This window comes from Galeopterus variegatus, unplaced genomic scaffold, assembly GCF_000696425.1.
Source record: "Galeopterus variegatus unplaced genomic scaffold, G_variegatus-3.0.2 Scaffold40, whole genome shotgun sequence".
NCBI classification, from domain to species: Eukaryota; Metazoa; Chordata; class Mammalia; order Dermoptera; family Cynocephalidae; genus Galeopterus; species Galeopterus variegatus.
In genome coordinates, this window is record NW_007726151.1 from 923,915 (window position 1) to 941,775 (window position 17,861).

The 17,861-nt window shown below is 36.7% G+C and overlaps 1 protein-coding gene across 2 annotated transcripts in view; it reads right to left on the reverse strand.

The window, feature by feature from the left end:
• The window catches only part of GRM8 (glutamate receptor, metabotropic 8), a 773,290-nt gene that overhangs the window by 431,685 nt on the left and 323,744 nt on the right, over window positions 1-17,861 (reverse strand). The window lies entirely within an intron of this gene.

A 17,861-nucleotide genomic window follows, 5' to 3' on the forward strand; every position in this document is an offset into this window, starting at 1 on the left:
GATATCAAATATCCTAAATTCTGAGAAGTGATACTTGCTCACTTGCCTATGCCAATAAATAAAATGACTAGATTTCACTTCTCATCTATTGCTGATGATCAAAATAGATCAGGGCAATTTCAAGGTGAGAGAATTAGAAAAGCTACTTACATTCTCCCCCCGACTCCCCAATTCCTACCCCAAGAATCCACATCTCTTTCAAAGGGAGTCCATAAGTATTTTGAAGATTTGGGTAGAATATTTGAATACCTGGATTGAAAATTAGAATTTAACCTCTTAAAAATAATAGAATGGTAAAAACTATTAAAGTATTAAAGGTGCCAACTATTAAGAAAAGTTGTAGAAACAACCACATTTTCTGTTTCATTTACACATTTTTTTTTCCCTTTTTGTCTTCTTTACTGACCGGTAATGGGATCACAACCCTCGGTGTCGCACCCGTACCGGGGACCGGCAACGGGATCGCAACCCTCGGTGTTACGCCCGCACCATGCTCAGCCAGTGAGCGGAACCGGTCTCCACATGGGATCCGAACCCTCGGCAGGAGCGCTGCCACGCTCCCAAGCGGTGCACTCTCCAGTCTTTTTGATACTTGCCAGTCTAACTGGTGTGAGATGATATCTCAATGTGGTTTTGATTTGCATTTCCCTGCTGACTAGTCATGTTGGGCATTTTTTCATGTGTCTGTTGTCCATTTGTGTATCTTCCTTTGAGAAATGCCTCTTCAGCTCCTTTGCCCACTTTTAATTGGGTTATTTGTTGTTTTTACTGTTAAGTTGTTTGAGTTCTGTGTATATTCTGGATATTAATCAGATGCATAGTTTGCAAATATATCCTCTCATTCCATAGATTGTTTTTTGCTCTCTTAACTGTTTCTTTTGCTGTGCAGAAACTTTTTAGTTTGATATAATACCATTATTCTCCGTTTTTTTTTCTTTGATGCCTGTGTTTTAGGGTCTTGTCATATTGTATTTGCCAAGTCCTACTTCCTGAGGTGTTTCCCCTATGTTTTCTTTTAGTAGTTTTATCGTTTCAGGTCTTATATATAAGACTTTAATTGATTCTTAGTTGACTTTGGTATGTATCATGAGAGGTACAGGTCTAGTTTCATTCTTCTACATATGGATGTCCAGTTTTCCTAGCACCACTTATTGAATAGCTAGTCCTTTCCCCAATGTATGCTCCTGTAACCCTTGTCAAATATCAGTTGGCTGTAAGTATGTGGGTTGATTTCTTGGTTCTCTATTCTATTCCATTGGTCTGAGTGTCTGTTTTTATACCAATACCATGCTGTTTTGGTTACTATAGCTTTGCAGTATAATTTAAAGTCAGGTAGTATAAGCCAATACCTTATAGTAAATCTCTTCATATATATATATATGTGTGTGTGTGTTTGTGTGTGTGTGTGTATGTATATGTATGTGTGTGTGTGTGTGTATATAGATGTATGTATATATATATATACACATATATATGTGTTTGTGTGTGTGTGTGGCTATAACTATATATATAACTATATATTTATAACTACACATATAGTTGGTTCTTTTTCTCTTGAGAACCCTGAGCAATACAGTCATTGTATGTGGATCATCCTGGGAAGAGGGGAAGGTGACCTTGGGCAAGGCAGCTCATTTGTAGCTAGGGAAATCCCTCAAGGGGCTGAGAGCCGAAGGCTGTCTTCCCACAGCAGTCCCAGAAGCAGGAATAACAGGTCCTTTACTGACTGGAAATCTTGAAGAGGGATTCACCATATTTACAAATTGAAATTTTTAGAGAAATAAAGATATATTTATGAAATGATAGTACAAGTCAAGTATTAATAGAATTTTATTTAATGTAGAAACTCCTCTTCAAAGAAAGTCAATCTACACAAACCTCACAAAATTGGAATTGTAGCCAACAGAGATAAGAGAACTAGAATCATAAAACTCGCTGGTATTTCAGTAGAAAAGTGTGTTTAAAAAAATCTAAAAGGGTAAGGAATTATGTTTTTAGTGTGTGTGTGTTTGTGTGTGTGTGTGTATGTATATGTATGTGTGTGTGTGTGTATATATATGTATGTATATGTATGTGTGTGTATGTGTGTATATAGATGTATGTATATATATATATACATATATATGTGTTTGTGTGTGTGTGTGGCTATAACTATATATATAACTATATATTTATAACTACACATATAGTTGGTTCTTTTTCTCTTGAGAACCCTGAGCAATACAGTCATTGTATGTGGATCATCCTGGGAAGAGGGGAAGGTGACCTTGGGCAAGGCAGCTCATTTGTAGCTAGGGAAATCCCTCAAGGGGCTGAGAGCCGAAGGCTGTCTTCCCACAGCAGTCCCAGAAGCAGGAATAACAGGTCCTTGCTCTAACCAACTGAGCTAACCAGCCAGCCAGCCCCAGGAGCTCTCTTTCATCAAGTAATATTCACCAACAACATTATTTCTAGAGCCCCCAAATTTTGTTCTCCAAATGCACACTGAATAATAACTTACTAGAGATTCCTGTCAAGGGGGACATTAAGTCTGCTGCAGAGCTCTACAGTGAGAAGGGAAACTCATGCCCACCGCAGGATAGAACTGAATTCCTGACGTGTTGCTCTTCCCACTCCTGTGATCTGGAAATGTCTAAGGAGGCAGGGGTATAGTAGGTAGGAAAGATTTGGGGAAACAAAGTAAGAGATACTGAAGAAGAAAACCAGGACAGGGAGAGAATGAGAAGATAAATGGCAAGGTGGAAGAATGAGAAGATAAAAGAGAACGAGAGTAGAAAGGGGAGACGAGAGAGCAGACCACCAGTTTGGGGTATCTTTGGAACTGGGCAAAAAATGGATTTTCTGAAAGCTCCAACTATGGGGTTAGGAACAGTTGGAGAAGAGGCACTTGACTAGGTTTAAACAGAATTTGTTAATGTGTTGGAGACATTTGTAATTATTTGGATTATTTTTGAAAATGTTTTAGATTTTTGTTTTGTCTGTTTGTTTTTGCCTGTTCAGAGTAGGTTCCCAAATATTGGGGCCAACAATATGGCATAAAGGTCTCAAAAGAGAACACTAACTCCCTCTAAATGCTCAAATGCCCAATATGGGAGTTCCAGTCAATATGGTGGAGAGGTCGGTTCCTGGTGTTGCTCTCTCCCACGGAATGACCAATTTGCAACTATTAAGGAGCAACAACAGAAGACCCAAGATCTTAACTGGAACAGGCAGGAACTGTATGCCATGGGAGCTCAGCTCAGGTTGTTCACCACTGCATAGAGAGACTTAAGAGGCTGAGGGCTCCCACACCCTGAGCCATCCAATCTGGAGAAGGCAGGCAGGACCCTGACCAGTCCCTGCCACCAGGAGAGACTTTAGAACCTCATGGCACCCACAATGCGAGACAGTCTTGCCACAGAAAACAGTTGGGGCAGGACCTCGGTCTCAGGCTAATCCCTGCCCCTGTAGGAGATATAAGAGCCTTGGGACTCCCACACCCTGAGCTAGCGGTCTCAGAACAGGCAGATGTAGTGGGAACCCCAGCCCAGGCTAGTTCCTGCTGACCAGAAGTGGCAGTCCCTTCAGGATCCAAGCTAGTTATCTGGGTGAAACAAATGGACTGTGATACCCCCAGCCACAATGACAAAACGCCAAAGAAAAGATAACAGAAATATGAAAAATCAAGAAAGTACATCACCACCAAAGGAAAATAATAACTCTCAAGTGCTAGTCCTATAGAACATGAAGTCTTTGAAATGACAGATGAGGAATCTAGAGTAACAATTCTAAGAAAACTAAATGAGATACAGGAAAACTCAGTTAGACAACACAATGAAATGAGAAAAAATATAATGAATCTGAAAGAAGAAATGTACAAAGAAATAAATGCCTTGAAAAAGAATGTAGCTGAGCTTGTGGAGCTGAAGGATTCAATCAGTGAAATAAAAAACACAACAGAGAGTTTAACCAGCAGACTCGAACAAGCAGAAGAGAGAATTTCTGACCTTGAAGACAGGCTGTCTGAATTAACACAGGCAGACCAGAAAAAAGACAAAAGAATTTTAAAAATTGAAGAAAATCTAAGAAAAATAACAGACAACATTAAGTGCTCAAATATCCGAATCATGGGTATTCCAGAAGGGGAGGAAAAAGGAAATGGCATTAAAAACATATTCAATGAAATAATAGCAGAAAACTTCCCAGGAATACAGAAAGTCACAGATCTCCAGATTCAGGAAGCCCAAAGATCTCCAAACACATTCAACCGAAAAAGATCCTCTCCAAGACATGTGATAATCAAACTGGCAAAACTCAAAGACAAAGATAGAATCTTAAAAGCTGCAAGAGAGGAGTGGCAAGTCACCTTCAAGGGAGCCCCAATCAGAATAACATCAGACTTTTCATCAGAAAAACTAAAAGCCAGAAAAGAATAGGATGATATACTCAAAACACTAAAGGACAAAAATTGCCAGCCAAGAATGCTTTACCCAGCAAGGTTATCCTTCCAAAATGAAGGACAAATACTATATTTTTCAGACAAACAAAAACTATGGGAGTTCACTACCACATGACCAGCCCTACAAGAAATTCTCTAGGAAGTACGGGGTTTGATACCACAAAAACAACCAACACTGCCATGAATACTCAAGAAAGAACAATACCTGCCAGCAAAACAAAAATGCTAACAAAAGAGAAAAAAATTGCTTATCTATCACCCCAAGAAACCAACATATACAGAAGACAAGCAGAAAATTAGAAAGAGAAGAACAAAGGTACTGAAGACATCTAAACAAAAATCAGCAAAATGCTAGGAGTACATCAACACCTTTCAATAATAACTCTAAAGGTAAAGGGATTAAATTCCCCATTCAAAAGACACAGACTGACTGGATTGAAAAGATGGACCCAACAATATGCTGTCTTCAGGAGACTCACTGGACCTGTAAAGACGCACATAGACTAAGAGTGAAAGGATGGAAAAAGATATATCATGCAAGTAGAAATGAAAAATGAGCTGGAGTGCCTATTCTTATTTCAGATAAAATAGACTTTAAAGCAAAAACCATAAAAAGAGATGAAGAAGGCCACCATATAATGATAAAAGGATCTATCAATTAAGAAGACATAACAATCATAAATATATACACACCCAATGTTGGAGCAGCCAGATTTACACAGCAAACACTATTAGATATAAAGAAAGAGATAGACACTAACACCATAATAGCGGGGGATGTGAACACCCCACTCTCATCACTGGACAGATCATCTAGGCAAAAAATCAATAAAGAAACACAAAATCTAAACAATACTTTACACCAATTGGATGTGGCAGATATCTACAGAACATTCCATCCAACAACCTCAGAATATTCATTCTTCTCATCAGCACATGGAACATTCTCCAGGGTAGACCACATGTTAGGTCACAAAGCAAGTCTCTACAAATTCAAAAAAACTGTAATTATTCCATGTATTTTATCAGATCACAATGGATTAAAATTAGAAATCAATAATAAATGAAATTCTGGAAACTATACAAACACACAGAAATTAAACAACCTTCTACTTAATGATATTTGGGTCCAAGAAGAAATTAAACAGGAAATCAAAAAATTTCTTAAAACTAATGAAAATAATGACACATCATACCAAAACCTGTGGGATACTGCAAAAGCAGTACTAAGGGGGAAATTTATTGCATTAAATACTTACTTCAAAAGAATGGAAAGATGGCAAGCAAACAACCTAACACTTCACCTTAAAGATTTAGAAAAACAGGAATAAGCCAAACCTAAAATTAGTAGACAGAAAGAAGTAATTAAGATCAGAGCAGAACTTAATGAAATAGAAACCTGAAAAACAATACAAAAGATCAATAAAACAAAAAGTTGGTTTTTTGAAAAGATAAATAAAACTGACAAACCTTTAGCAAGATTAATTAAGAAAAGAAGAGAGAAGACCCAAATAACAAAAATTAGAAATGAAAAAGGTGATATTAGGACTGATACATCTGAAATACAAGGAATCATTAGAGACTACTATAAACAACTATATGCCAACAAATTTGAAAATCTGGAGGAAATGGACAAATTTCTGAACACATACAAACTACCAAACTGAGCCAAGAAGATATAGAAAATCTGAACAGACCATTAACAATAAGAGATTGAAGCTGTTATCAGAAGGCTCCCAACAAAGAAAAGTCCAGGACCAGATGAGTTCACTGCAGAGTTCTACCAAACCTTCAAAGAGGAACTGTAGAATTCTCTACAAAGTATTCCAAAAGACTGAAACAGAGGCCATTCTCCCAAACTCATTCTAGGAGGCAAACATCACCCTGATACTAAAACCAGACAAAGATACATCAAAAATAGAATACTACAGGCAATATCCTTGATGAACATAGATGCAGAAATCCTCAATAAAATACTAGCTAACAGTATACAGCAACAAATACACAAAATTATCCACCATGATCAAGTGGGATTCATCCCACGGATGCAAGGTTGGTTAAACACACGGAAATCAGTAAATGTGATACATCACATCAATAAAAGCAAAGACAAAAAACATATGATCATCTCTATAGACACTGAAAAAGCATTTGGCAAAATTCAACATTCTTTCATGATGAAGACTCTCTACAAGTTAAGCATAGACAAAAAGTATCTCAACATAATTAAACCCAAATACAATAAGCCCACTGCAAATATCATCCTGAATGGGGAAAAACTGAAAGCTTTTACCTTAAAAACAGGAACTAGATATGGATGCCCACTATCACCACTCTTATTCAACACAGTGTTGGAAGTACTAGCCAGAGCAATCAGAGAAGAAAAGGAAATAAAGGGAGTCCAGATTGAAAAGGATGAAGTCAAGTTGTCCCTGTTTGCAGATGATATGATCTTATATATTGAACAGCCTAAAGCCTCTATTAAAAAACTCTTAGAGTTGATAACTGGTGTCAGCAAAGTTGCAGGATACTAAATCAACACACAAAAATCAGTAGCATTTCTATACTCCAACAGTGAACATGCTGAAAAAGAAATCAAGAAAGGTAGCGCATTTACAATAGTCACCAAAAAAAAAATAAAATACTTAGGAATAAAGCTGACCAAGGATGTGAAAAATCTCTACAAAGAGAACTACAAACCACTGTTTAGAGAAATTAAAGAAGACACAAGAAGATGAAAAGATATCCCTTGCTCTTGGATTGGAAGAATCAACATTGTGAAAATGTCCATATTACCCAAAGTGATCTACAGATCAGAATATAGAAGGAACTCAAACAACTTTACTGCAAAAAAGCAAATAACCCAATTAAAAAATGGGCAAAGGAGCTGAATAGGCATTTCTCAAAGGAAGATATACGAATAGCCAACAGACACATGAAAAAATGCTCAACCTCACTCAGCATCTGGGAAATGCAAATCAAGACCACTTTGAGATACCATCTCACTCCAGTTAGGTTTGCTAACATCCAAAATACTAAGAATGATAAGTGCTGGAGAGGTTGCAGAGAAAAAGGAACTCTCATACACTGTTGATGGGACTGCAAAAGGGTGCAGCCTTTATGGAAAATGGTATGGCAGTTCCTCAAACAATTACAAATAGACCTACTATATGACCCAGCTCTTCCACTGTTGGGAATATACCCAAAGGAATGGAAATCATCATGCCAAAGGGATACCTGTACTTCAATGTTTTTGAAGCTCTATTTACAATAGCTAAGAGTTGGAACCAGCCCAAATGTCCATCATCAGATGACTGGATAAGGAAACTGTGGTATATCTACACAATGGAATACTACTCTGCTATAAAAAAGAACAAAATACTACCATTTGCAACAACATGGATGGACTTAGAGAAAATTATATTAAGTGAAACAAGTCAGCTACAGAAAGAGAAATACCACATGTTCTCACTTATTTGTGGGAGCTAAAAATAAATACACACACAAACAAATCAAGGGTGGGGGGAAAGAAGACAGAATAACCATAAAAGTTCCTTGAACTATTTAATTCAAGTGAACAGATATGATGGGGGGGAAGGAGGGAAGTGGAATGAGTAAAGGGGCTTGAAAATGAACTACAATGTATATTGAGAAGTAAAATTTAAAATTAAATAATTAAAAATTAATTAATTAATTATTTTAAAAAGACAGTAAATCCCTGTTAAGTAAAATGTACTTTTCTGAATACAAAAGTAATAAATGCTAAATACAGAAAATTATAAAGAAAAAAAATGATATGATTTTGGCATATTTTTCTCATAATTTCCTGATAAATATGTATGTCCAGGTATCTACTTATCATTTATCTATGTATTTATATTCAGTGTTACTACACATACATTTGGTTTAAATTTTTATCATTGAATATTGTAAGTATTATTTTAATTATTCAAATATTACTCAAAATATGATTTTAAAATTTTATACTGAGTTCCATTGTATGAATGTACAATAATTTATTTAACCAATCTAGTACCTAAAGATATTTAAGTTAAAAAAAAATACAAATGCCCATATGCACAAACTCAAGAGAGAAGAGAAATTCCATAATTTCCAGCCCATTAACCAGGAAAACTATTATGCCAAAGACAGTATTAGAATTAAGGTTTCTTACCCATTCTGGGCAAACAAATAAAGTAGTATTGATCTTTGAATTAAGCTCATTACAGAATTAGTAATTTAGTTACAGATTAGAAATTCATTACAGAATTATACCAATTAAGTTAGTGAGGGGAAAGGAAGAGCACCGTGGTATCTGCCCTTCTTTAATCTTGCAGCGAATGTTTTTTGGGCACCTACTATATGTCAGTGGCTTTTAGACACTACCAATTAAGTTAGTGAGGGGAAAGGAAGAGCACCGTGGTATCTGCCTTTCTTTAATCTTGCAGCGAATGTTTTTTGGGCACCTACTATATGTCAGTGGCTTTTAGACACAGGGGTGATCACAGTGAACAATATGCCGAAGGCCCCTGACTTGATGGAGCTCACATTGCAATGTTTCTCTAGGTTCAAGTGAAGCCTGATACCTGAGGGCATTCTATGAATATGTGATGAATACGTGAGTAAGTAAGAAGTTCCAGTTTCATGACATAGTGGAATGATCTAATAAATATATCCATGTGTTAAAATCACCATATTTCAGAGAAAGGCAAAGCATCTTTGTATCTATGTTATATGTGTACATAATATAAAGTCATTTCCAAAAACCTTCCGCAGAAAGGACACTCTCAACAGTATCCTGGCAACAGCTATCAGAGCTTGCAAACAACCATGAGCATTCTCCTATTCAACCCCAAATATTATCTTATTCTACTTATCAGCATCTCTTTATTCTGCTGTGTATTGGCTTTCAGCCAGTGGTCTTTGCTCAAAGCAGCATTTTTAACAGATACTCAACGGTGGGTGACATTATTGATTTTAGGAAGACAAAACTGATAGCAGAAAAATCACTATTTTAGCCAAATAACCCTTCAGTGCAAATGTCTCACCATGTTCCATGTGGTGGTTACTTTTTTCATGTGTCTGCTTGACTGGATTAAGGGATACCCAGAGAGCTGGAAAAGCATTATTTCTGGGGATGTCTCTGAGAGTGCTGCTGGAGGAGACTGGCATGTGAGTTGGTAGACTGAGCAGGAAAAATCCTCCCTCAGCATTGGTGGGTCCCATCCAGTTGGCTGAGGGCCTGGATAGAACAAAAAGGCAGAGGAAAGATGAATTTGCTCTCTTTCCCTCCTGGAGCCAGGACTCTTCTTCTTCTGCCTTTGGACATCAGAACACCAGGTTCTCTGGCTTTGGACTATCGGACTTACACCAGTGGTCCCCAGGTTCTCAGGCCTTCAGCCTCAGATTGAGAGTTACATCAGCTTCCCTGGTTCTCAGATCTTCGGACTTGGACTGAGCTACATTGCCAGTTTCCCAGGATCTCCAGCTTGCAGATAGCTTATTGTGGTACTTCTCAGGCTCTATAATCACACGAGCCAATTCTCCTAATTAATCCTGTCTATCTTATGTATTTATCTACCTATATCTATCCTATTCATTCCGTCTCTCTGGAGAACCCTGACTAATACAACCATTGTACAGCAATGACCAAACTAAAAAATGGACTCCATTGAAGGAAAATGGCATTAAAAAAAAAATTTAAAACTCAATCTTTCAAGCAAATGAAGTACCCTGTAGTGTTTCTCTAGGTAAGACAAGATCACAGAAGGATTTGATCTATGTGTTTGGAATATTAAAAGGTTAAAAATACAGTTATATATTTTACTTCAAATAGTACTAAAAAGAGAGGAGAGTGAATATTCATGTGAATATTCATGAGAGTGAATATTCAAGCCATCTTACATTTTAATTCTTCAAAGTACTCTTGTTAAAATAAATTTTGGACTAGATTTTATTCAAAACAGAAGACAAACAGTAGTTTGAGATGCGACATCCTTGCCCTAAAGATATTAACTCTATTACATTTTCCTCAATGAAAATCCATTTTTATAAAAAATAGAAAAAATAATAACATATTTGAATGGAAAATAATAATTCACCATGCTTTAGTAACTCATTTCATCCTCATAATATCCCAGTGCTATTGGGTAAGTAGGGTAGACATTATAAAATTCTTTTTACATTTAATAAACTGTCCCCAAAGATCACACAGCAACTAAGGAGTCAAATGCAGACCTTGTGCCCTACTCCTAATAGCCATGTATACTTATTGTACTTTGCTATTATCTCTCAATAATTGTCTCCTTGGTCATTAAATTTCCTTGATGTGCATAATTAAACATCATATCAGCAGACAAAGTAGTATAATCAAAATCTGAACTCCAAAGTTTTAAATGATCAGGACTGAATAGTTTAGAAAAATGCTTTATGGCAGACTTTCTTGTTCAGGCTGGACAGAAATTTCATTTGCTAACATCCTCCTGAAAGAGCATCTTTCAAGCTCCTTTTCTCTATAAATCCAGGCATGTCCACCATCACTTATGGAGCATTAACTGAGCTCTTACTACATGCCGAGCTCTCTGTTGAAATCTGGAGTTACAAAACTGAATAAGAAGACACAATCCCTGGTCTTAAGGAGTTAACAGTGAATAACACTATCTGTAAACAAATATTACTATTTGTTGTGAGAAATGCTATAATACAGGGTAACCTAGGGACATGAGACCAAGAAAATGGAATCTGGTAACTGTGAGTAACATTCAATGGCTCCTTGAAAACACATGGTCAAGTTTCCTCATTCTTATCCAACACAGTACTGGAAGTTCTAGCCAGTGCAATAAGGCAACAGCAAGCAATAAAGGGCACTCACATTGGAAAAAAGGAAGTCAAATTATCCCACTTTGCAGATGACATGATCCTATACATAGAAAACCCTAAAGACTCCAACAAAACATTACTATAACCAATAAATGAATTCAGTAAAGTGGCAAGATACAAAACCAACACACAAAAATCAACAGCCTTCCTATGTGTCAACAATGAAATAGCTGAAGAAGAAATCAAGAAAGTAATCCCATTTACAATAGTTACCAAAAACATGAAATACCTAAGAGTAAATTTAACACAAGAGGTGAAAGCTAAAATACATTGGTGAAAAAAAATTTAAGAGGTCACAAGTCATAGAAAGACACCCCATGTTCATGGGTCGAAAGAATGAACATCATCAAAATGTCCATATTACCCAAAGCAATCTACTCATTCAACACAATCTCTATCAAAATATCAATGACATTCTTCACAGAAATAAAAAAAAATCTTAAAATTTGTATGAAACCACAAAAGACCCAATATAGATAAAGCAATCTTGAACAAAAAGAACAAAGTTAGGGGGATTAGACTTCCTGACTTCAAAATATACCATAAAGCTATAGTAACCAAAACAGTATGGTGCTGGCATAAAAGCAGACAAATTGACCAGTGGAATAGAATAGAGAGCCACTAAACAAACCCATGCACTCACAACCAACTGATTTTCGACAAAGGTGCCAAAAATATACAGTGGGGAAAGACAGCCTTTTCAACAAATGGTGCTGGGAAAACTGAGTATACACATGCAGAATATTGAACCTAGACCCTTATCTCTCACCACACATAAAAATCAATTCAAAATGGATCAAAGACCTAAATTTAAGATGTGAAACTATGAAAATACTAGAAGAAAACATAAGGGAAATGCTACACACACTAGGAGCGGGCAGTGCTTTTTTGAGTGAAACTACAAAGGCACAGACAACTGAAGCAAAAATACATAAATAGAACTACATCACACTAAAAAGCTTTTACGCAGCCAGAGACACTGTCAACAAAGTGAGGAGACAACCTATAGAAGAGGAGAAAGTGTTTGCCAACCACTCATCAGACAAGGGGCTAATATCTGGAATATATAAGGAACTTAAATGACTCAACAGCAAAAAAAACAAATAATCCAACTTAAAAAAGTGCAAAGGACCTCAAGAGACATTTATCAAAAGAAGACATACAAATGGCCAACAGGCACATGAAAAAAATGCTCAACATCACTAATCATCAGGGAAATGAAAATTAAAACCACAATGAGATATCATCACAGTGAGTTAGAATGGCTGTTATCAGCAAGACAGAAAATAACAAATGCTGGCAAGGATGCAGAGAAAAAGGAACTTTCCTACATTGCTGGTAGGAGTGTAAATTTGTATAGCCACTGTGGAAAACAGTGTGGAGGTTACTCAGAGAACTAAAAATAGATCTACTCTATGACCTAGCTGTCTCACTACTGGGTATATACCCAAAGGAAATGAAATCAGTGTATCAAAAAGATACTTGAACTCCCATGTTCATTGCAGCCCTATTCACAACAGCCAAGAGATGAAATCAGCAATCAATCCTAATGTCTATCAATGGATGAATGGATAAAAAACCGTAGTATATATATATATACACAATGGAATACTACTCAGCTATTTTTAGTAAATGATACCCTATCATTTGCAGCAACATGGATGGAACTGGAAACCATAACATTAAGTAAAGTAAGTCAGGCACAAAACTGCACGGTATCACTCGTGTAGAATCTTACAAAAAAAAAAAAAAAAAGTTCTCATAAAAGTAGAGAGTACAATAATGATTACCAGAGGGTGAGGGTGGCAGGGTGGTGTCAGGAAGAAAAGTGGTGGATTAACAGGTACAAAACTATGCTATCTACCCTCAGTGAATCATTGTGCAGTATACGCATGCATTGAAACAACACACTGTACCCCAAAAATATGTAGAAGTAAATGTTAAAATATTTTGAATTTAAAAAAAATTTTTTTAAAAGAAAGAAAGAAAATACATGGTCAGAGAAGCCTAAAAAGTAGCAGTATGGTACACTGATAAGCACCAGGATCAACAAGTCAGAAAACATTTCAGAAGTGAGCTTATGATTAATTTAACCAGCTAGAAACCAGCAATATCTATTTCTAATGGATACTACCAGTCAACAGACATGTATGATATTTCCCCTGAAAATGGGATTGTTATTAGTAATTTAAATATGATGTAATAACACCCTGCATTATGTACAAAAGGAGATTAAATCTCACTCTTCCACAATAAGAAACAGACAACTCACCTTGGGGTGGAAGGAACATGTAGAAAAAAATTAAAAACCATTAAAATGATCATTTGAAGGGGAAATAGCAAAGCATCAATTCTAAGAACCAAGGATTTCAGCTGAGTTCAATAAATTTTAATAACAATCAAACAGCTATCTACATGGTTTTATTTACTTTAATGTTAAGACACATCAGAATTTGTGAAAATAGTTTTTTATTAACTTATTTCTATTACCGGAAATTTTGAAAATATGCAAGCCATGTCAAAACTGCATTACTTAGGAATGCACTATCAAACAATCTTTCACTGAAACCAAAAAGCCTCTACATACTCAGAGTTATAGGAAATATAGCAGGTGTGTGATAGAAACATTTTGCATTAAATTATATCATTTATCTAAGGGGGTTCTTAGAAAAGAACATTAAGCTTTCAACAACTCCAACATTATCCAAGTACAAAAATGAAAACCGATCAGAACTGCAAATGACAAAAGGATAACAATTTGTCACCTCATAAATTTCTGGGACATAATTTCTACAATTTCCATGCAATGACTCCCAGATAAAACTCATTCTCCTTACAAATCCATTATATCTTAACCATATATGGCATGTGAGTATCTATAAATGAAAAGCAGTTCAGTTTGTGAGAAAAAGATCCTGGAATATAAATGGCATAACAGAAGCATCAATTCTTTTTTTTACTTGTGTGATTGCTTGAGTTCCTTGTATATTATGGATATTAATCCCTTGTCAGATGCAACAACATGGATGAGCCTGGAGAAACTTATGTTGAGTGAAATAAGCAAAGCACAGAGGGATAAATACTGCACATTTTCACTCATAAGTGGGAGCTAAGAGAGAAAGAAGGAAGGAAAGAAAGACCACAGTGGTGCGTTGGACTTGCAGAGGGAGAGATCCTACACTGCGATACAAAGTAGATAAGGGGTAAAGGGGGTGGAGGAGGGAGGCTGGGGATAATTGGGTGGGGGACATGGGGTACAAACACAATTTGTGTTAATGGGCATGCTGCCAGTATAGATCTGGTCTTCACATCTTGGGCATGAGGGGTGACAATCAGCTTTGTACTTCATGAATATTCATAACCAATAAAAAAATAAAAATAAACTAATTTTTACAAGAGTATTAGAGAGCTTAGGCTGGATGCTAGGGATCTGGTGCCCAGTTCATCAAGGTACTAGAGTCCCTTGTCATTCCAATGAAAAATGAGGGTGGGAGCTAGGCTGAAGATGGAAACATCTACATGATGGCTTGTCCATCAATGGCTTTCATTTTACTACTCAGTAATAGCTTGTCTTCTCATCTTCTATTTTTCCTCTTGTGTTTCTTTATCCTACTCCACCTTCCTTTTCTTCCCTTCCTTTTCTCTTCTCTTACTCTACCCTCTTTTCTTTCAAAAACCTGAAAATAGCAATAGGTTACCTGATACAGCACCCTTCCAATTACTTCTGTCTTGAGACTCACTAACAGGACAGCAACAACAAAAAAGAACTGCTACGTGGTCTGACCTCTGGTTAAGCATGGAAAATAGAACACATTTGCTTACCTTCATGTTATGGACTGAATGGCTGTGTACCTCCTAAAATTCATGTCGAAGCCTTAACCCCCAATGTGATAGCATTTGGAGGTGGGCCTTTTTGTGGTAATTAGGCTTAGATAAAGTCATGCGGCAGGGACTTCGAGGTGGGATTAGTGTCTTTATAAGAGGAGGAAGACACCAGATTCTCTCTCTCTCCACCATGTGAGGACACAGTGAGAAGGCAAGCCAGGAAGAGGGCCCCCACCAAGAACCCAACCATACTGGCACCTTGATCTTGGACTTCCAGCCTCCAGAACTGTGAGAAATATATGTCTGTTGTTTAAGCCACCCAGTTTACAGTATTTTGTTTTAGCAGCCTGAGCTGGCTGAGACACTCTGCTTTGTCCGAATATTCAACTAAATTGTCAAGTATAAAGAAAGTGAGGAAAACAGGAGAGAAATGTCATCAGTGTTTTGACAGCTGAAAAGCAGATGATGACCAAGTTGTAAATGACTTACTAGAGTAGGAAAAACTGAAACTGAGACTGATGCCACAAGAAACAAAGCAGTCACTCCACTCAACACCAGTCCCCAGAAGTGAAGGTGCCGAGGACTGCAGAAGGTGGGAGTGAAAACAGAATTGGTTGAAAATTTCTGTATGTTCTTTCTTCCAATTCCAGTCCCTCTGCACAGAAGATCAGAGGGTCATTTTCTGTAGAGGATGAACTCAAGGACATCAACACAGCTGAGGACATAGCGAGTGTCTATAGAGTGAAATTCTGCATACTGAACGGGGAGTCCCTGTCCCCTTTCCCTGTTTAGCACATAGATGGCAGCAGCCTAACTTACACCTTCCCATGCAGGAAATTGGAAGAGTATTCTCTGGAGAAATTGGCCCAAGGATAGTGATACTCACGTATGGATGTCTCCCAACTAATGACCAAGTCTACCTGCTCATGCTAAAGTAAAACCCACTGGTCAGTGGACCTTGCCCATACATCCAGAGCTTCCAAACAGCATGTCAGCACCTCACCTTTATGCCTCTAATGTGAAAGTAAGAAACCAAACAAACCAAAACAAGCAGAAGAGATAAATTCAGAGGACACAGAAACAAGACATAAGTAGAAGGTGAGTTCAAGAATACTGTTATCCTCAGAGAGAAGATATTGTGTCCACAAATAAGAACAGGAGGCTAAAAAAACAGGAACATTCTGAGATCAAGAAAGAGCTCCTAGAAATAAAAAAAAAAGAATAAAAAATATAGGAATATTTCAATAGATAAGATATAAGAGAAAGTTGATGAAATATTTCAGAAAGTAAAACAAATGTAAAATGATCACTAAATTAGAGGGTTCATTCAGGCAGCTCCACATTCAAATTTCAAAGTCCCGAAGAGAGAAAATAAAGGGAAGCCATTACCAAAGAAATTTAAAAATATTTCTGAGAATTGAAGAATATGAGTTTTTGGATTGAAAATGCTTATCAAATGCCAGCAAAAAGAAAAGAAAATGAAGGGGAGGGAGAAAAACCCATATGAAAGAACATTAGCACAAAATTTAGAAACACTTGAAAGTGAAAACAGATTCCAGAAAAAGGATTAGGGCTCAGAATGGCTTCAGCATTCTCAACAGCAAAACTTCTGGTAAGAAGAAAATGAAGCAAAATCTTCAAAATTATGAAGAAAGATTAGTTTTATTCTCGATAAACAGAAATACAACCAAACTACATAAAGTTGTGGATAGAATAAAGTATTTCAAACATGCAGAAATCTCAAAAATATATTTAACCCCCATGCACTCTTCTTAGGAAGCTTCTGAAAGATCCAAACAGGGAAGAAAACAAGAAAGAGAAAGAGCCAGAATTCAGACAACAGGTAATCCAACACAGGAGAATTATAGGGGTTTCTCAAAGTGATGATGAAGATAGGTCAAAATAAACAGCCGTGCAACTGGTCTGTAGCTCATCCAGTGCAGATTACAGCAGGAAGATGGAAGACTCCAGAAGTACTTCCAAGAAGAAAAGAAACAGAATTGATGGGCTGTTTGATGTGTTTGGATGTACTGAGAGGATATGTAGAGTTCTGTCAGAGTTTGAGGATGAATTAATAATAGACACATAGAAAAACCAAGCATACAACAAAGCAAGAAATGATTAATTCCAGGAAAAACAAAATGTTGTATAAGAAGAGAAATGTTATTTTAGGACACTATCTAGATTAATTGTAATGTCGTGTGTACAATCATGGTAACATAAACACTGAATATTAATTAAATCAAAATTATGATACAACCCTACTGGAAGGATTGGAGGAGAGGAAGTGTATGTGTGTTCATGTGCATGTGCATGTGTGATTTATGTATGATAGGGAGTTAAATCATCATCTTCCACAGTAGGAAGACAATAAAGATAAAAGCTAAAAAATGAAGACATAGCAGCATAAATGTGTTACGTGGAAATATGAAGACAAATACCAGAAAAACAACTAGAGGGGCTGAAAATAATTATTCTTGGGAATCAAGATTCAAAAGTGAGAAGAGTGAGGTTAGTTTTGTGTTAAGCCTACTTGCATTACATAGGATATCATTTGGATAAAATACTGAAAATAATTATTCTTGGGAATCAAGATTCAAAAGTGAGAGGAGTGAGGTTAGTTTTGTGTTAAGCCTACTTGCATTACATAGGATATCATTTGGATAAAATACATGTTTAGGGCCTTGCTTCTTAAAGTCATAAAATGGGAGGGGGGAGG